Source organism: Dipteris shenzhenensis, chromosome 9 (assembly GCF_047967505.1).
Source record: "Dipteris shenzhenensis isolate YYH24624 ecotype China chromosome 9, Dip_SZ_1.0, whole genome shotgun sequence".
NCBI classification, from domain to species: Eukaryota; Viridiplantae; Streptophyta; class Polypodiopsida; order Gleicheniales; family Dipteridaceae; genus Dipteris; species Dipteris shenzhenensis.
This window is the reverse complement of record NC_141604.1, coordinates 7582413-7599941: the sequence shown is the minus strand read 5'-3', so window position 1 is coordinate 7599941 and position 17529 is coordinate 7582413.

The window sequence follows — 17529 nt, the reverse complement described above, 5'->3', positions numbered from 1 at the left end:
GATCGAGTTCCTAAATTCTAATCCTCTTTTATGTGAGAGAAAGTTGTAGGGAAAGGTCGAGAAAGGTTAGAGAGGATATAAGTAAGAGGGGTAGGGTTTCATGGTGCTTGCCAAACAAGGAATGTCTGAATGGAGATTTGGAATACAAGGTCATGGTTCTATGAGTGATCATGTGAAAATACCTATGAATAAGCCTACAAATGCAAGAGAAAAGTGTGTAGAAAACATGCAGATGCAAAGAAATATGCATGTAGGCATATCCAACAAGAGAAGTAAAGAGCATGAAGGGCATAAGTCTCATTCCAAAAAGCGTGAGCCCTCTATTTAAACAATTTTGGAAATGGATTCAATACTTTCCTAATTTTAACCCTTTAAAAGAATTAGGCATTTTATGCCTTTCGTATTTCAAGCCTAATGCATATACCAGAGCTAGAATAAACTATACTATGCTTTACAAAGCCAATTTAATATAAATTCTCATTATAATAACCTCTTACCATGTATGTCTATACAAAACATGGGATGATGGGTCAGTACTTTTAGTGAGTAATAACATGACTCAATGGAATGAACTTTGAAGCCAAGATTTATAAGCCACAATTCAAAGCTCTTAGGATATAGAGGTGGTTCTACAAGCTTCCATGAGTTGTTATTTGTATTTGACAAGAGAAGATTGACCTCAATGCTTAGGTTCATCTTGTAAATTGGAATTTAATAGGGAGTGTTGAGCATGCAAATTACACGATGTGCATTAATTAGGCATTACAAGGGGTATCTAACCATTTCGCATACACAACCTTCTATGTCTTTACTTTATAATTCAAGAGAGTGCCCACACTTTGGATGGCTATCTCTATCCCTTCTCCTCTCCTACTCTCCATAGTTGGAACTCCCTTTGATTGCAAAGAAAATAACTCTATCAGAAAATATTAAATTAGCACATCCATTGAAGAGGATAGGTTAATATCATTTCTCACAAAGAGTTTACATATATAAGGTTTCTATTTATACACTTTGCAAAAAAAAAAGAAATAGTTAATGTAGCTATTTAAAAGAATATATGTAAATAGAATGTTTGAACCCCCCTTCTTTTGTTTTCTTTAAACCAAGGGAAAAACTATTTTTATTGGATTCAATAGTTATATATATAAGCACACCACACTTGTAGAAGGCATTGATATCCATGTGTAGAGATCGGTCAATATGTGCATCAAATTTTAAATTAGTAGCATGATTCTTAGCTATAAAAGTCATATATGCAAAACATTTATTACACCATGGTGAACATATAGAGTTTGATGTTAGATTTCCCATCAAAACAGTACCTACCTTAAAATATATACAAGGATAAGAATCAACTAGTTCACAAAGTTAGCAATTTTACCTTTGGCTTATAAAGATGCATGAAAGGTTAAAATTGTGTATTCATGTATCTAATATACTTTTTAAATATATTCTTGTCATATAAGATATTTATATGGTGTCATGAAAAAGCACAAATCAATAAGAGTGCCAAACTTTAAACTAGACCAACTATGCTCTATACTAACAACACTTATTTTTATAATAAGAATATTGTAAACTTTATTACCACTCTATATTTTCTATAAAGAGGATGATTATAATATTAAAAGCTTAATTTCAACCATTAGAAGCAAAAATTCCTTTATTCAAATAATAGAATTCCATGGTTTGTCCTATTGAAAATCACTTTACACATGATAGCCAAACTTTAGAATTCCATATGGACAACAAAGTAACCCAAAAGTCATGTAGAAAGAGACACTTCCTATGAGAAATAGGTTGAAGTTTACATAGCCCTTCTCAAACAATTAAAGGATATAGAGCATATCCTCACATTATCATGGTACTTCTTGAAAATGCTTATTAACTCTTTGTAAATTTTCAATCCCCTTTCACTCTTTCACATCTCATAGGGGCATTCACCTTGTTTGTTCTTTAAGGAGCTTAGACTTGCGTATAATACAAAAGCTAAAGAGGCCCTGCCCTGATCCGTAGACACATTACAATCAAGCAAGAGTATAAAAATACACGTTCAACCTGTATTTATAAAGAATGAAAAAGTTACTTTGTTGAAAAAGGCTGTATATTATTAAAAATTTAAGAACTTACTAAAACGGATAATTAAAGGTAACTTTCCGAGCTTAATGTTGGAGTATGTATAAGTCACTCTTCGGTTTAAGATTGTGCAAATTCAAGACGTGCTTACGGCGCTTTGGCAAAGGAAGATAACTTAAGATTACTCCTTTGTTGCTGCAACGTCGTAGAATTTCCTCCTATGTAGTTTCCTGTAAAACGGAACTTCACATCAGAGAGAGGTTAGTGCATGGCGTCGTCGCGCATGGTGGAGCTATGTCTCCTCACGTAAAAATTAAACCCATACAGCTTTAAATCTATAGCTATGTCTCCTCACGTAAAATCCAACCCATACAGCTTAAGATCTTTAGAGTAAAATCGAGCCATGGCGTCGTCGTGTTTCTTTTAACGCAGATCTCCACCTCTTGACTTGATCGATTGAAGCAAGCCGAAAAACTTTTCACATAGCTTGGTTGGCATCCCATCCACCTTCTCGCAGCCCGGTTCTTCCCAAGCTATGGAGGAGGTGGACAGAATGCCAGCAAACTTTGTGACCAGTTTTCTGACATACTTCTACCGATAGCAACTCCCAAGCCTGGGAAAGAAAAGTCGAAGTACTCGAAATGAACTGCTGTGAGCCATTGACATTGCCACGCTTTTATAGTGATTACAATCGGGTCTCGTGTAGGCATTGAAATGTGACACAGCGCAGAAAGTAAAAGATAACTTCAAGATAATGGAATAACACGAAAAGACGTTAGGGAAAAGACTGGTCGGGCAAATAAAGTGAGAGCAAAGGGAAATCCTGCAGAACAGCGCATGATATTTCATAGTGCCATTGAAAAAAGAAGGTGCAACGACATAGATCGGTTAGAAAAAAGATCTGCCAAGCATATACTGCCATGCAAAGGCCACAGAAGAAAGCGAAGGAGGATGGGCAAACTTCCGTGAGTGATCTAAAGACAGGAAAGGGTGGGGCAAAAGGACATATAGAACACTGCACGAAGGCAAATACGAGAGAAGTCGTGGATGCACACCAAGGAAAGCAGCAAAGTAGGAAGAACAGAACGAAGGAAGGAAGATGCTAAAAATCAAATGCGTGAGCTACAGAAACGCAAGAAGATGGTTGGACGCTGGGATGGACGATAATTGGTAACTCTAAAGCTACGCGTCTGTCACTAGGATGTCTATCGTGTATTGTGAGTGGTCATTTGTCAAAGACTAGTGAGGTATATAAGGACAGCAGATTCTCACGAAAGTTTGAAACCCATCATAGGTTGATGGTAATCAGCTCAGGGCACTCCGGCGAGATGAGCACAAGCAGGGATGGAATCAATCCAGACATGGGTGGCAGAACACGACAGCCTTATTACGTGAAGCGATAGGCCTATGAGCAAAAAGGAGGTTCTCATTGCTCAGAGATGAGAGCAGAGTCAGTAGTCCGGATCATAACTTACCTAGAGCATTAAGCTGGAAAACTTGAGATTAATAAGAAAATATTCCATTCAGGGTTCACGTTTGAGGATCCATTCGTTAGTTGATCGGTTTTACCGAATTTTTATAGCTTCTATTCACTCCAGTTGAGAGGTGGTTCATGTAGAAGAATCCACTGAGCGGCTGATACACAATTTTTTAATAATGAAGGATTGTGCTTGGATGAAAGCAACACGAAAGCAGAAAAAGTTAAGTGGTAGGTACCAGCAGTAGCAGCGCTGCAAGAGCAGAAGGTACTGGGGACTCAGGAACCAGAGATCACGAAAGATCAGGCAGTGAGGCATGGCAGAAAAAGCAGCTGTCTGATTTAGGGTATTATACATATTATATAGAGCGGAGCAAAGTAAAGATAGCATGAAAAGGGTTGGTGCTAAGAAAGTATAGTGAATCAATCCCTGACAGAGGCGTTGATTGAACAAGCTCTCTGTGATCAGGCCGGTGGACTGGTTCAAACTTCTGCCTGTGTTTCTTGATTTAGTACGAATGATGATCATGGAGGGAGCTGGCACTGGCAACAACGGAGTTGCTGCTTCAGCTGGGGGGCACAAGCACCAACAGGCTAGCGCTCTGCAGCTGCAAAGCTTCCCCTTGCCGGGGAACATGCCCCCACAACCATTAACACTGTGCATGAGTGAAGTGCAGTCTGGAGTCTGGACTCTGCAAGCTTTGCTACACACATAATGTGCCTAAATTTCAAAATGAGCCTTCTTTTTCATTGACAAGCTTTGTCCTAACGTAGATTTTCATTTAGGGACAAATACATCATATATACCTACTTGAAATGAAAAATGAAAATTTTTCTCCATTTTCCCTTTCTCAATTGGCATCGAGAATTTGTAAGCATTGCTAGTGACAAGAAACACCCCAATGACAATGAAGTCATTGTCTTAGGACCCCGCACTCTCTCTCTCTCTCTCTCTCTCTCATTTCTCCATTTTTGCCCATTACTCCAACCATCCTCTTTCCCGATTGTTTTAACCATACCTTGCAATGGATTGCTTCAAAGCTTACCCTGAGCCTTGTGCGACACATGTTTCTACTACAATTCTCACTAAACTTCATGTCTCTGGTGCATACATGAGCCTGAACATATAGAATTTAAGCTAGCTAGGGTGATGGTCATGGGGGATGGGGAGGAGTAAGGTTTTTGAGAGTTATAATGTCATTGCGATTTCCCATCTCATGTGAGCATTATGCGTCTGCATAATCGTGCTCAAGTTCCTCACACAAGCCTTATGGAGGACACTATACTCACATGTTGGAAACAAGATTATCATTGCTAATAATCTGAGGAGGTTGTCACAAGAATTATGTCATTATCAGGAAAAAAAATAGGGGCAAATTTTAGCCCATTGGTGAATTTAGAGGCTTCTCTAATGATAAATTTGCCCAAAAATACACATGGGCTAATAGTTAGAGCCTCAAATTTGATAAATTTGGCTTGAAAACCCGAGGGATTCACAAGAGGAAACTTATGATATCACGTGAGTGTACAATAGGGGGGTTTTTTTAAATGAGGCATAAGCTTATACATTAGGGGTGGGGGGCCTTTTATTTTTTCCCAATATTGAATTTAAGTTAGGGGGGCCCTCGGGGGGCCATGCCATATTTAAGAGGGGGGGACATAGTATAGGTAACCTTGGATAACTAGTCCAAACAAGTTTGGTTTTGTGTATGGTTTTAAATAGTCATAGGGAAAGTAATCTAAATTTTCTTATTGTGTGATCTAAATGCTTGAGAAAGAACGTAGATTTAAGGAAAGGGGGGACATAATAGAATTTTGGTGGTATCTTATAAGCTTAAATAGGGGTGTTTTATCATCCTACATGGATCTTAAATAGGGGGTTTTCTTGAAGTTCATGCACGCAGGTGATGTCCCCCTTTCATGGAGAGTGAATCCCCCGGGCTTGAAAAATGGTATTAGGGCTAATATTTGCAACTTACATTGGAAAAGATTTACCCATGACCTTCACTTTTATAACAATGCTCCCCCTCTTGTTTTAAACCCTAGACAACAAAATGCCATCCGATTGTTCGTTCTGTCTCTGCTCGCACTCACGTTAGGCATTATTATGCCCAAGATACATAGATCCAAATGGCCTTTGATATTATGGCATTATTATGCCAATGTAACACAAAGGCGAATGGCCTTTGATAAACAAAACGAGGCTTCCACCCCCTAATCTAACAAATCTCAAGCAAATTCACCAACCTAGGGCCCTTCTCTTTCACTTATGCCTCATTCTTTTGCATCATCAATGAAGCTTTTTTGAATTGGCCACCTACTTCTACAAATCATGAACTTGATGAGGCCTTGCAGCTTTTTGGAACATCCATCTTCAAGTTTGAGATGATTTAGAGTTTGCAAACCTGTTACCTTGCATAGCTTTTTCAGAGATGCCTAGTTAGTTGGGATGGTTGACATATTTTTCTTTTCCAACCTTGAATTCAAAAGTCAATACCCAAACCCCGATGTAGAGGAGTAAAAGTGAGTAAGGTTATCTTCAAAACGTAAGTTCATAATTTGGATAAGATCTTCATGACGTTTGGTCCCACCATATTCAAAGCAAGCATATCTCTTCTTACTCTAGCAACCAAAATGATTTCAAGACCTAATTTACTTTAAAGTTTTTTTCCCCATCTTAGTATTTTTCATTATCTATAATAAATCCATAATAAGTTTTTTCTTTACTCTAGCATATCTCTTCTTACTCTAGCAACCAAAATGATTTGAAGACCTTTACTTTAAAGTTTTTTTCCCCATCTTAGTATTTTTCATTATATATAATATGTGCTAGTCATGAATTGGCCTACATTTTTGTCCATTCAAGTGCTTGATAGTAATATTTTAAGTTCTTCCAAGTTGGTAAAGTAAGAATATTCACACGTTTACTTCCATTCTCCAACTTTGATTTACTTGACAAATATTGAACTTAAGGAGTTGGTTGCATGAGTGCTAACTTACATTGAGAGTTTATTTTTTAACCTAACAAAGCATGAATATCTAATTGCACTTTCCTTGGAAACAGAAAGAATCTTTCAATTTACTCCCCTCATCATTGAGATCCTCACAATAACTCATAGCTTTGGCCACATCTCCTCATTCATATGTGCTTTTCCATACTCCCATTTTTCATCAATCACCTCAATCTAGACCGTGGCTCTCCCAAACAACCTACAAACCTTCCTAGAATTCTATCCATGGATTCTCCCATGCATCTCTCTAGTGGACACAATCATCATCATCATTGTCTTCATGCCTCCCTTGCCACCACCGTCCACCTTTTTACCGTCAAATACCTAAGCATATTTCTCTCTCTATTGATGCCCCAAAGCCCTATATCTAATCCCAGCACCACTCCATTATTTGTCCCCAATGCTTTTGGATGGAAGCTAGGTATGTATGTCTTTTCCACCTAAGCCCCACATTGATATTGCCTTTTGTCATGTTTATAAGTAGAAATAGCATCCACAAATGATGGTATACAAATAACCTTTTATGTTTAACTATGACCAATTCATACATGCATGTATTGGGTAGATTCCTCACTTTATGTAGAAAGTCAAAAAGGAGCATCCCAAGAGCATGCAACTTCCTTTTATGCTTGTGATATAAGAAGACTTGAAACGAAATTCACACTGATTGCCTAGAAATATTGGTCATGCCATGTGATGGAATAATGTGAGAATCAATGTGGAAGCAAGCATCTTAAATGCAATAGCCTATGCTCACAACACAAGTTCCAATCTATACTAGCCTAGGGACATGAACATGCACGCATGCATGTGCATCACACACACACACACACTTGGGGGGTGCAGTATTAAGAAATCCTAGGTATCAAGTGAGTTCAAGGGATATTTAAAGAACCCCTCAACTAATATTTCCCCCCCAATAAAGCCACCCCTCTTTATTTATGAACTAATTACGGATGTTTTCCTAAAGTTGAACTATAAACCCCCTCTCAATTATTGTAATCTTAATGAATTTTTCGCAAAAATGGGATTAAAATACCCCTCCTTTTTAATGCACATGGTATGGTAAAATTTTTGGAGGTGACCCCCCCGGATACACACACACGCGCATGCGCACGTGCGTGCATGCACGCATGCATGCACATGCATACATGAATGTGCATGCACATACACACACATGTGCACATCCGCGCACACACACACATGCACATGGGCTACACCATATATGGTCATAGAAATTTCATCATGGTTTGGGCCCCATAAAGCCATAGAAGAATGAAACAACAGATTTATATAGGTCCAAAAGTTTGAAGGTCTAAACAAGAGGATGGTCTTCAACAAACAACAACACCTCGAGCCTTTACATGTGTGCTGCTAACCCAATTATTGGAATGTGCTGAATCCAATACCTAAGGGGGAAAGCGTGAGGGGGAGGGGAGGGGAGTGGGGGGGGCGAATGTTAACACAAAATAAAGACCAATAGAATTATGCTTATTCTCATTATGTGTAATATGATTTGGCATGTATAATATAGAATAGGAGTAATGTGGACCCATGGTTAAGGTGGCAAGCTTGCTTTTATGCCCCTCTTGTGCCAACCTTCCAATTGGATGTTCCAATGGAGTGGTTGTTCATAGTCCAAGGGATAATAGTTTAATAATATATAATGGTTTTATAAGTGGAAAGTAAGATGGGATGGCAAGCATCTTTGTGCCAGCCCTCCATGTAGCCTCAAAGATGCGTGTGTGCATTATAAAATTGGGAAGGATCCATAGGATGTCTTTGCTGAAGGATATTTGATCTTGATTCACATAAAAATTTGGGGCCAAATTCTCACATGCACTTAAGGTTGAATGGCCTATTGGCTCGTGTGAACATGGAAGATGCTCATTCCATACTATGATGTGGGAGACCTTTAAATTGGGATTGACATTGGCTATAAAGGCAGAGGCGATGTCTTGATGCAACATGCCCTATGCTCCATTATCCTCATTCTTGTATTTTGCTCCCATGCTCCTTGATATAGTGCTTTTCTCTAACATTTCCCCCCCTTTTGCCATAATTTCCCTACTTCCTCTTGTGCATCCTCATCCCCCTTTACTACTCTTGTAATCAATACAACACACATGGGTGTGACTACACAATGCAAAGACAAAGACTTGGAATCCCATTAATAACACACACTCATGTGCACATATACACACTTGCACACACATATACATGTACATTGCATGCATGTGTGTGCATGGATGTGCACGCACATGCATGTGCACACACACACCTACGCGCACGCGCACACACACACACACTACATACACATGTGCACACATGTTCCTCCAATCACGTGACTTGTATCTAGGGAGAGAAGCAAGGTTTGGTGGAAATGGTTACCTTTGCCTGTGTATGACTCTAAATCTTACCCTCTCATTTATTTTATTTTCTTTGCCGTAATTTACATGCCTCAAGAAGGGGATACCACAAATACAATGGGATGAAAATGACATAGGGAACACAAGTGCAAGTTCATTTCAGTGAGAGGGCAAAATGAGCCAAGATTTTTCGACAGACAAACAAGATGACTTGGGCTGCTAGGTCTGTGTGGGCATCTCTCCTTCATAGCAAATTGCCCCTATATATTAGAGTGTATTAGGAAAAAACTCCTCTTTTGGAGCTTAGCCAAACTTGACCTTGATTCTAGGGTGGTGATGGTCAACCATGTACTACTGGCCACAGCATGGTTTGTTTGCTCTTGGTAGTGCCATTCTAGAGATTGTATCACTTGGGTCAAAAGAGCCATAAGGAGCTTTCTTTGGAGTGGACTCGGTGGTTTGGTAGACACCACAGCCAGAGTGTCTTGGGATACTTTGATCTCTCCATCCATTTTTGTGTCTCAGGACTATTGAGGATACAAAACTTGTTGAATTTCTCCCTTTGCTCATGTTTCTTTCAATCCCTTTACCTTGCGGAATCTCCGCAATGACATGACCATCATCCTTAATGTTCTAAGCATGTGGCATATTGGGATCCATATATGGATGCAAGAAACTCCTTGAGGTATACCTCATGCATACTAATGACTCTACACAAGCCATCCCTCTGCCATGCTTGCTTTGGGCCTAGCTCTGTCTTACAAACCCCTTCAAAGTTTTCATAAATTTTTAAAGGAAAAACATCAAACCAATATGAATGGTTCTTGCAATAGCAACCTCATCAACTATGTGTACAAGCAAGTGCACTTGAGTCATCATAAAGCTTGAGGGAAAGTAATTCTCAAGCAAGCACAAAGCTTTGATGGAGTCCACCTTAGCCCTCTCGATGCTTGATATAGAGATCCCTTTTTGTGACATCCACCTATTCTATGTGCACATGTAAGATTCAATATTTTGCATTGATCATTTAAAATTGAATGAAATATAATCAAGGTGATATGAAAGTAAGCATACCTGACAATGCCACTAACCTTGGAGATAGCATCTTCTTATAAGCATCCTCTCACTATAATTGGTAAACTACCCAAGAAACAAAGGAGATATTACAATGTATCACAATCATAGTTACATGAAAGCATCACAATGTTAGTTCTACTGTAGCATTCAAGCTAACATGTAGAATACCCATAAGGCCTTGTGCCAATCACAAGGCTTGAGTCCACTAAGCTTATTGTCCTTTGTAAATGCTCCTCTCAAGCAATGCATGTTTCAAGTGGGTGTCCAAATTAAAGATGCAATGTCATTATGTGGCTCCCTTGCAAAGGCTGGCCACATGTTGTCTATGTGCTTCCAAGCAACATAATCTCTAGGGATCCTCAAAGTGTCATCAGGTAGACTGGTGTGTAGTATGTCACATCTTCAAGTACGCAATAGGCTTGCATCTGAACATGTGTTGTATTCTAGGGATGATGGGAAAATGTACCAAGACCTTAATTTAGATCTTTTGACCTAGCAAGTCCTGTCTATAGCGTTGTGCCCCACACACCGGACAATTTATCAAATCTCCATACTCATGATGAAACAAACTAGATTTGCAGCAGGCAATCTTTCCATCGTGGAGCAGGTAACTACTAACTCGAAATTGAAGCTGAATCCTTCTATTTTATCAATTGTTTAAGGAAAAAAGAGAATGAGTAAAATAGTGGACATGAGACACGACATAGCGTCCATTAGGACCCAATCTTGCCTACAAATGTCAGGGGTGGTGATTTATTATTGATTTTGTGATGTCCAACAAATGCATGAATAAGGGAATACAATAACTGATCCTCACTGCAGTTTTTACAATATTGTCACATGGACTACAATCATATGAATATAGATGTAGTGATCCTTAAATCTTGCATCCATCTTGGATTTCCTTGCTCCCTCAAATCGATAACATACATTAAATGAGAGGAATGTTGTAAGAATTTAGATTAAAAACAAGAAATTTTGAATGGACCTGTAATTGAAAATATTTATAATATAATATATAATATGTAATTATTATAACCACACATAGTGTGGGTGGGGAGGCAGCGCGCTTCCTTCTCCAAAGAGTTATAATTTGAGGGAACGGGCCCTTCCTTGGGTGTTAAGATAATGCTGACAATATTAGTGCTGAGGGTAAGTCTCATGAATGGATAAGAAACTAGCATATTACCTAAATGTCAATCTTATGTCAATAGTCATATAAACGTAGTCGAACGCTGAGAGGCAATCTTTGGAAAACTTGCCAATGTGACCTTGAGAGGATCTGCGTGTGTCCTTGAGCGAGATGATCCCAACATTCTTAGATCATTCAATAGACTCTGGACAGCACAAAAAGACAACCATAATTAGAGGAAGTCTGAAGTAGAGCACGTAAGATTCTCACTCTCCACTTAACTAGTGTTACGTGCCTCTCCAACCTTGAGAAAATGGGAGTTTGATCACTATAGTAATTTGAGATTTTAGGCTTGTGAAAGTAGAGCATAAGGTCATTGCAAGGCTCTCCAAAGCTTCACATGCCAATAAGCCCAAACTTGCAAATCAAGTAGACCATCTCTTCAAAATCAAATAGGTTTGAAACGTCTATATAGTCTTGTTATTCGGAAAAGCCCCTATATGCTTTTAGTGCTTTAGTCAAAAGCTTAGCTTTTACATGAAATGAAATCAAGGGCATTAGATGAAACTAGTTTAAGAGCTTAGATTCATGACACGTGGCTCAAGGGGGTGTGAGAAAATCCGAACATCTCCCTAGGCTTCCTACATAAATACAATCATTAGGGCAGGCGTGGATGGTGTCATAATCTATCCCAACCATTGTCAATAGATTCTCCCTTTGTCTCTAGAAGTGGCAATCGTTTTTGGAGCAGGCAACATCTTGTGGCGCAACCTATTGTAATTTGCATATCCAAGAAACCTTAAGAATGTGATACTAAAACAATTGGGAATGAGATACTAAGAATGAGGAACTTTAAAATAATTAAGACCAAACATGATTTGAACTAGCCTCATCAAGGCTGCTCGATACTTGTGTCTGACTAGCCATACTTTGCCTACAAATCCAAGATCAAGAAGCAAGCTCATAGTTTTGTCATCTTGGCACAATCATACAAGTGTGTTGATGCCAAATCTTGCATCACAGTCTCAGACTCAAACTTCTCGCCCCCATCTGATGTCATGCCTCCAAAAATAGAATCCATCATGTCAGCCATAACCTCATCCTCATCTAGAGGATCATCTAGCTCAAAGTGTGGTGGTGGTGCATGTGCTCCCTTTTTGCTATCCTCATCCTATATAATGATTCAAGTAGTGTGTGCAACACGCATGCGATATAAATATTCATGAATTACTCAAATATCATTGCATTACTCAAATATCATTGGCTTACCAATGATCCAATGGGTGCAAGGACAAGGCAATCTATCATGAAGCCACTCCACACTCCAAGGGGGTGGCCCCCATCTGAACACGAGTCCAAAACCCTCCCACAATCATTAGGGGAGAATTGAGGTCTCAAAAGGGCCTCATAAGGAATGGATTAGTCCTAATGAAAGGGCCAAGGTAGGTCCCAAAAAGTCCTAACCCCCCCTCACCTAGGTGGGTTAAGCCCAAAAGTGACCCCACCTCTTACACCTCTTACATAACTCTTACTCCTAGGTGGGAACCAAAAAATTCAAAATTCAAAATTCAAATTTTGAATTCCCTCCCTCCTTCTCTCTCCTCCCTCCCTCCCTCCCCCTCCTCACTCCCTCCTCCCCCTCCCTCCTCCTCCCCCTCCCTCCCTCCCTCCCTTCTCCCCCTCCCTCCTCCTCCTCCTCCCCCTCCCTCCCTCCCTCCCTCCTCCCCCTCCCTCCTCCTCCCCCTCCCCCTCCTCACTCCCTCCTCCCCCTTCCTCCTCCTCCCCGTCCCTCCCTCCCTCATCCATGCTTGCTCCTCCTGCCCTCCCCCTCCCTCCCTCCTCCATGCCTACTCCTCCTACCCTCCCTCCTCCTCCCCTCACCCTCCCTCCTTCTCCATTGCTGCTCCTCCTCCCCCCTCCCTCCTGCTCCTCCCTTCTCCCTCCCTCCTCCTCCACGCCTACTCCTCCTCACCCTCCACACTTGTTGGTCCACTCCCCTTCCCTCCTCGTCAACTATCGGTCCTCCTCCCTCCCCTATCCCTCCTCCTCGCCCTCCCTCTTCCTATGTGCTGCTCCTTTAAGCCTGCTTCTCCACACCTTCTCCTTGTCTACACTCCTTTACTCATGGCACCATTCGAGGATGTCTCCAACAAGTACCAGGTTCAATTAGAGTTGGAGGCTGAATATGTAAGCACATGTAGTCTGGGATTGAGGGGAGCTTCCAAAATCCATAGTCTTCGTTCACAAGGAAAGAAGCATCTCGACCTTTGGGCAGAAGGATCCTTGTATCCTTTAGATCCTATCAACCAAAAGAGCCCTCCTTTCCATACAATGCATGAGCTAGTTTGGTTTGTTGGAAATGGACATGCGGGGTTGCTTGGTCATTGCAATCGGTTAAACAATGCTCAGTCAATGGCTATGCAAGCAAGCGAGATGCGCAAAGCCCGAGCAGAGATAATAGCACATTTAGGAAATACCATGATTGTTGCAATGCATAACTCTATGCAAGATCTTCAAAGGAAGAATCAGGATCTTCATGATAAATCCAAAGCATTGAACTTGGAGCGAAATGCATTGGACTTGGAGCAACATGAATTAGAAGAGTCACTCTATAAGCTAGCTGAGTCCAAAAAAGGCTTGGAAAGATCTATATACAGTCAAGTTTGATGAGTTGTAGAGAGAAGGAATGAGAGAAGGTAGAAGAACGAGTGCAAAAGATGAAAGAAACACCTTTGGGATTGAAGGAGAGGAAAAGAAGGTACTTACATATCATGAATGCATTGGCACCCACTAGTGGTGCTACAAAGAGAAGAGTCCAGGCTACAAGGTTGGTTATCAAATGTTCTAATGAAATTACACTCTTTTGTGCTACGCTATTTGTGACTAAGTTTTTCTAGTGTTCTTCTTTAGGAACTTCATGGAAGATGTCATGGGAAGAATGGATGGGGATGATATTCACTCTTCATATGCTCTAGCTAGTTAATGAAGTTGAGACCCCAAGACACAAGCGCCTACATGTGCAAGTTGCTGAAGAGGTGATGAAGGACTTCAACGATATTGTGGATGCAAAGGAGATGCTTGCAGCTTGTGATACTGCCTGTGTAAGTCGTGAATCTTACACATCTGTTTTCAAAATTTTCAAGTCTGCTATTTTGGAAAAGTATGAGAAGTCAACAGTGCCCCCTACCCACACCTCGGTCTGTGAGACGTGCATGGCGAGAAACAAACCAGCATGCAAGAGAAATGCTTGGAGGGTACCATTGCGTAAGGGGCACAATGACTTGGAAGAGTAAAAAGAAATCTGGCTTGCAACCTTTGAGATGAATGCTTTCAACAATGTCAATGTCTACTTAGATGTTGAGAAACTGCAATAAGCAATTGTAAAATTCTATGGCATGAGAGAAGATGGTAAGAGGAAATCCATTATAGCATTGCACTTCACTTAGTTCATTTCCTATATCATGTTTATCTTAACGATTTCTCAGATACATGGTGGCTTGTAGCATTTGAGACTCCGAGGAGTGCCATGAAACATTGAAGTGGGTTCTAGATAGAACAGGAATCCCATTGATGATCCAAAGATAAGAGGAAGGGCAAACATTGACAGTCGATGGCCATGGAACATTTCAAGTTGAATGGCATCTTGCTACCCTCAAGTGCTTGCATGGTTGTGATACAGGGGCAAATGCAATGAACCCATGCCTTTATTGCATGTGTTCACAACGTAAGCAAAAGGATGGCTTACAATGGGAGAATGGCATTCTATCTTGTAGCCAAACACAAGCTCCCAATCGTGATAAGAAGGATCCAAAGTGGGATCCCATCTTGCCCATCCCACTTGAGAGAGTACACATATGTACTTTACACGCAGAACTGCATGTACTTGATAAGTTATTGTATTTGCATCTTGTTTATGCTTGGAATTCAATTTCACAAGAAGTATCTGCATGGTGCATTGCAGAAGCTGAGAAGTTGCTGTCAGAGATGGGATTCCATGGAGGACATGTCAAACTTAAGGAGGATAAGAAGATGTTTGGGGCAACATAGAATCTTCTTGCAAAAGTGTCCATGGGTGGAGGGAAGGCAAGGAGATTCCTATCGAACCACAATCTCAACAAAGACAAACATGTATTGTCTCAAAGTAGTTTGGGTTGGCAATACTAGAAAGCATTGTGTGAATGCACAACCAATAAGGCTTCTCATCCTCAAGTAGCAACTTTGAGAGCTAAAGTATGGACAAAGGTAGATGCATTGATAAAATTGATTCGCCAGATTCAAATCAATGAGATGTATTATGAAAGGTTCAGGATGGCTGTGAAAGATTTTATGCAGTTAATGGTGAAAGCATGGGGGGAGTCGACCATTATGCATTACATGGTAATCTTGGCACCATCATAATATTTAGCACTTGCTTTGTAAACAATTTTTGTTGCTGAAATGATTCTCATCATGTTTTCAGCATATTCTCTATGCACACGGACCATGGTTTGTACAAAACTTGGGCCCTTTGTCCATTTGGAATACACAAGGCATGGAGCAGTTGCACTATAGAGCCAAGGTAGCCTACTTCAAGAACTCAAGGCATGGTGGTCGTGGTGTCACTCGCAGCAATGCATTGCATGAGATGTTGGACTGGGTTTTTAGATGTTTACTCTAGGAAGGACTTTGAAGTCTAAAAAGGCAAAGGCATCAGAACTTGCAAAACTAGTTCACAACAGACTGCTAGGAAGAGCACAATCTTCCCTCTCTCAATGATACAGCCCATCGTGGAAATGGTACTTGTGCCCATAAAGAGGGTAAAGTAGATGCCGAGGAAGCCCCATCCCAAAGAAGGACAAAGCTCACGACATCCACAAGAGGGGGATTTGGAGGAGGATCAATGCAAAAAAGAGCAGTGCAAGAAATTCAAGGCAAACAGGAGGCCGTGGGACATGCCATGGGACAGTGTTCAAGTACCTGTAAAGCCTCCACCAAGAGTCAAGAAGCCATACAGAGCAAAGCCAGGAGCGCGGGCCCTAAGGGAGATTAGACAAATGTAGAAGACCACCCTAAACCTGATCCTGCGTGCTCCCTTCCAACGTGTGGTATGGGAGATAGCATAGGGATACAAAGACGATGTGCAATTCAGCACAAGAGCTATGAAGGTGCTCTAGGAGGCTACAGAGTAGGTGACCACCACTCTGTTCGACTCTGTTCGACGACGCCAACTTGTGTACCATCCACGTAAAGCATGTCATGGTCATGGACAAGGACATGGCTCTGGCGAAGCGGCTATGGAGTGACCCAAGCTTGAAGCCCTACATTCTCTTGTGAAGTAGCTATGGAGTGACCCAAGCTTGAAGTCCTACATTCTCTGGCGAAGCGGCTATGGGGTGACCCAATCTTGAAGCCCTACATTCTCTTGCAGCCCACTCTTAGTACTTAGACCACCCCTTGCCCTTGAAGGCACTATCTTGTATCGAAGGCCCAAGGACTGATCTTTTTTATAAAATATATCCACATTCTCTATGTAAGAAAATAATACAACGTCTATGCTCAACAAATAACAGAATCTCGTACGCAAGAGAGAAAACAAGATAGTATGGAGAATCAAAAATTTGATTAATGTAGAACTGATACAATAGATGGTGCTGCCTCCCAACCGTGCGCTCCTGTGAAAGAAGCTTCGATGGTGTGCTGGAAATAGTAGAAGACGTAGGCTAATTGCTAAGGAATCAGGGTTGTTGTAGCCAGTGATGAAATGGGCTTCATGGGCTTGCTCTTATATAGCCACCAGTCGTAGTCGGTTAGGCTCAATTGGGTGACCGACCTAGTCCACCCAAAATGATCGACTGGGGGTAAATAGGCCACCGACCATACAATAGAACCGGTGCGCAAAACAGAGCAACTATCCTACGGTCTCTGTTTGGCCCAGAGCCATTCGGGATCATCTGAGGCTCCAAATAGGCCCCCCAACCTGACAGTGGGCTACCCCGGGAAATGCTCCATCTACTCTCAGTGCAGTCAGTCAAGGGATGCCTTCCTGCACTTGCATGTAGCCTAGTTGGCAGTGTGCCAACTCTATTTGAAGCCGTCGAGCCATCAGGCCACAAATGGCCCCCATCTGGTGTCCAAACCAGGACCTACCGGATAACCGAGCTACTCAAATGCCTTCTCCTCATATGGGGGGCTTACAAGTAGAGTTAGTTGGTTCCCACGTAGTTACATGAGAGGAGCATTGATATCTAACACCCCCCCTCAATGTCCACCCACAAGTGAACTTACTTTTTTGGCCCAATGCCAAGTCGATGAAGATGCCTCTCCAACAAGTCTCTTCCAAGATCCTTCGTGAAGATATCCACAGCATTCTCTGTAGTCAGACAGTACACCAAGTCGACCTCTCCA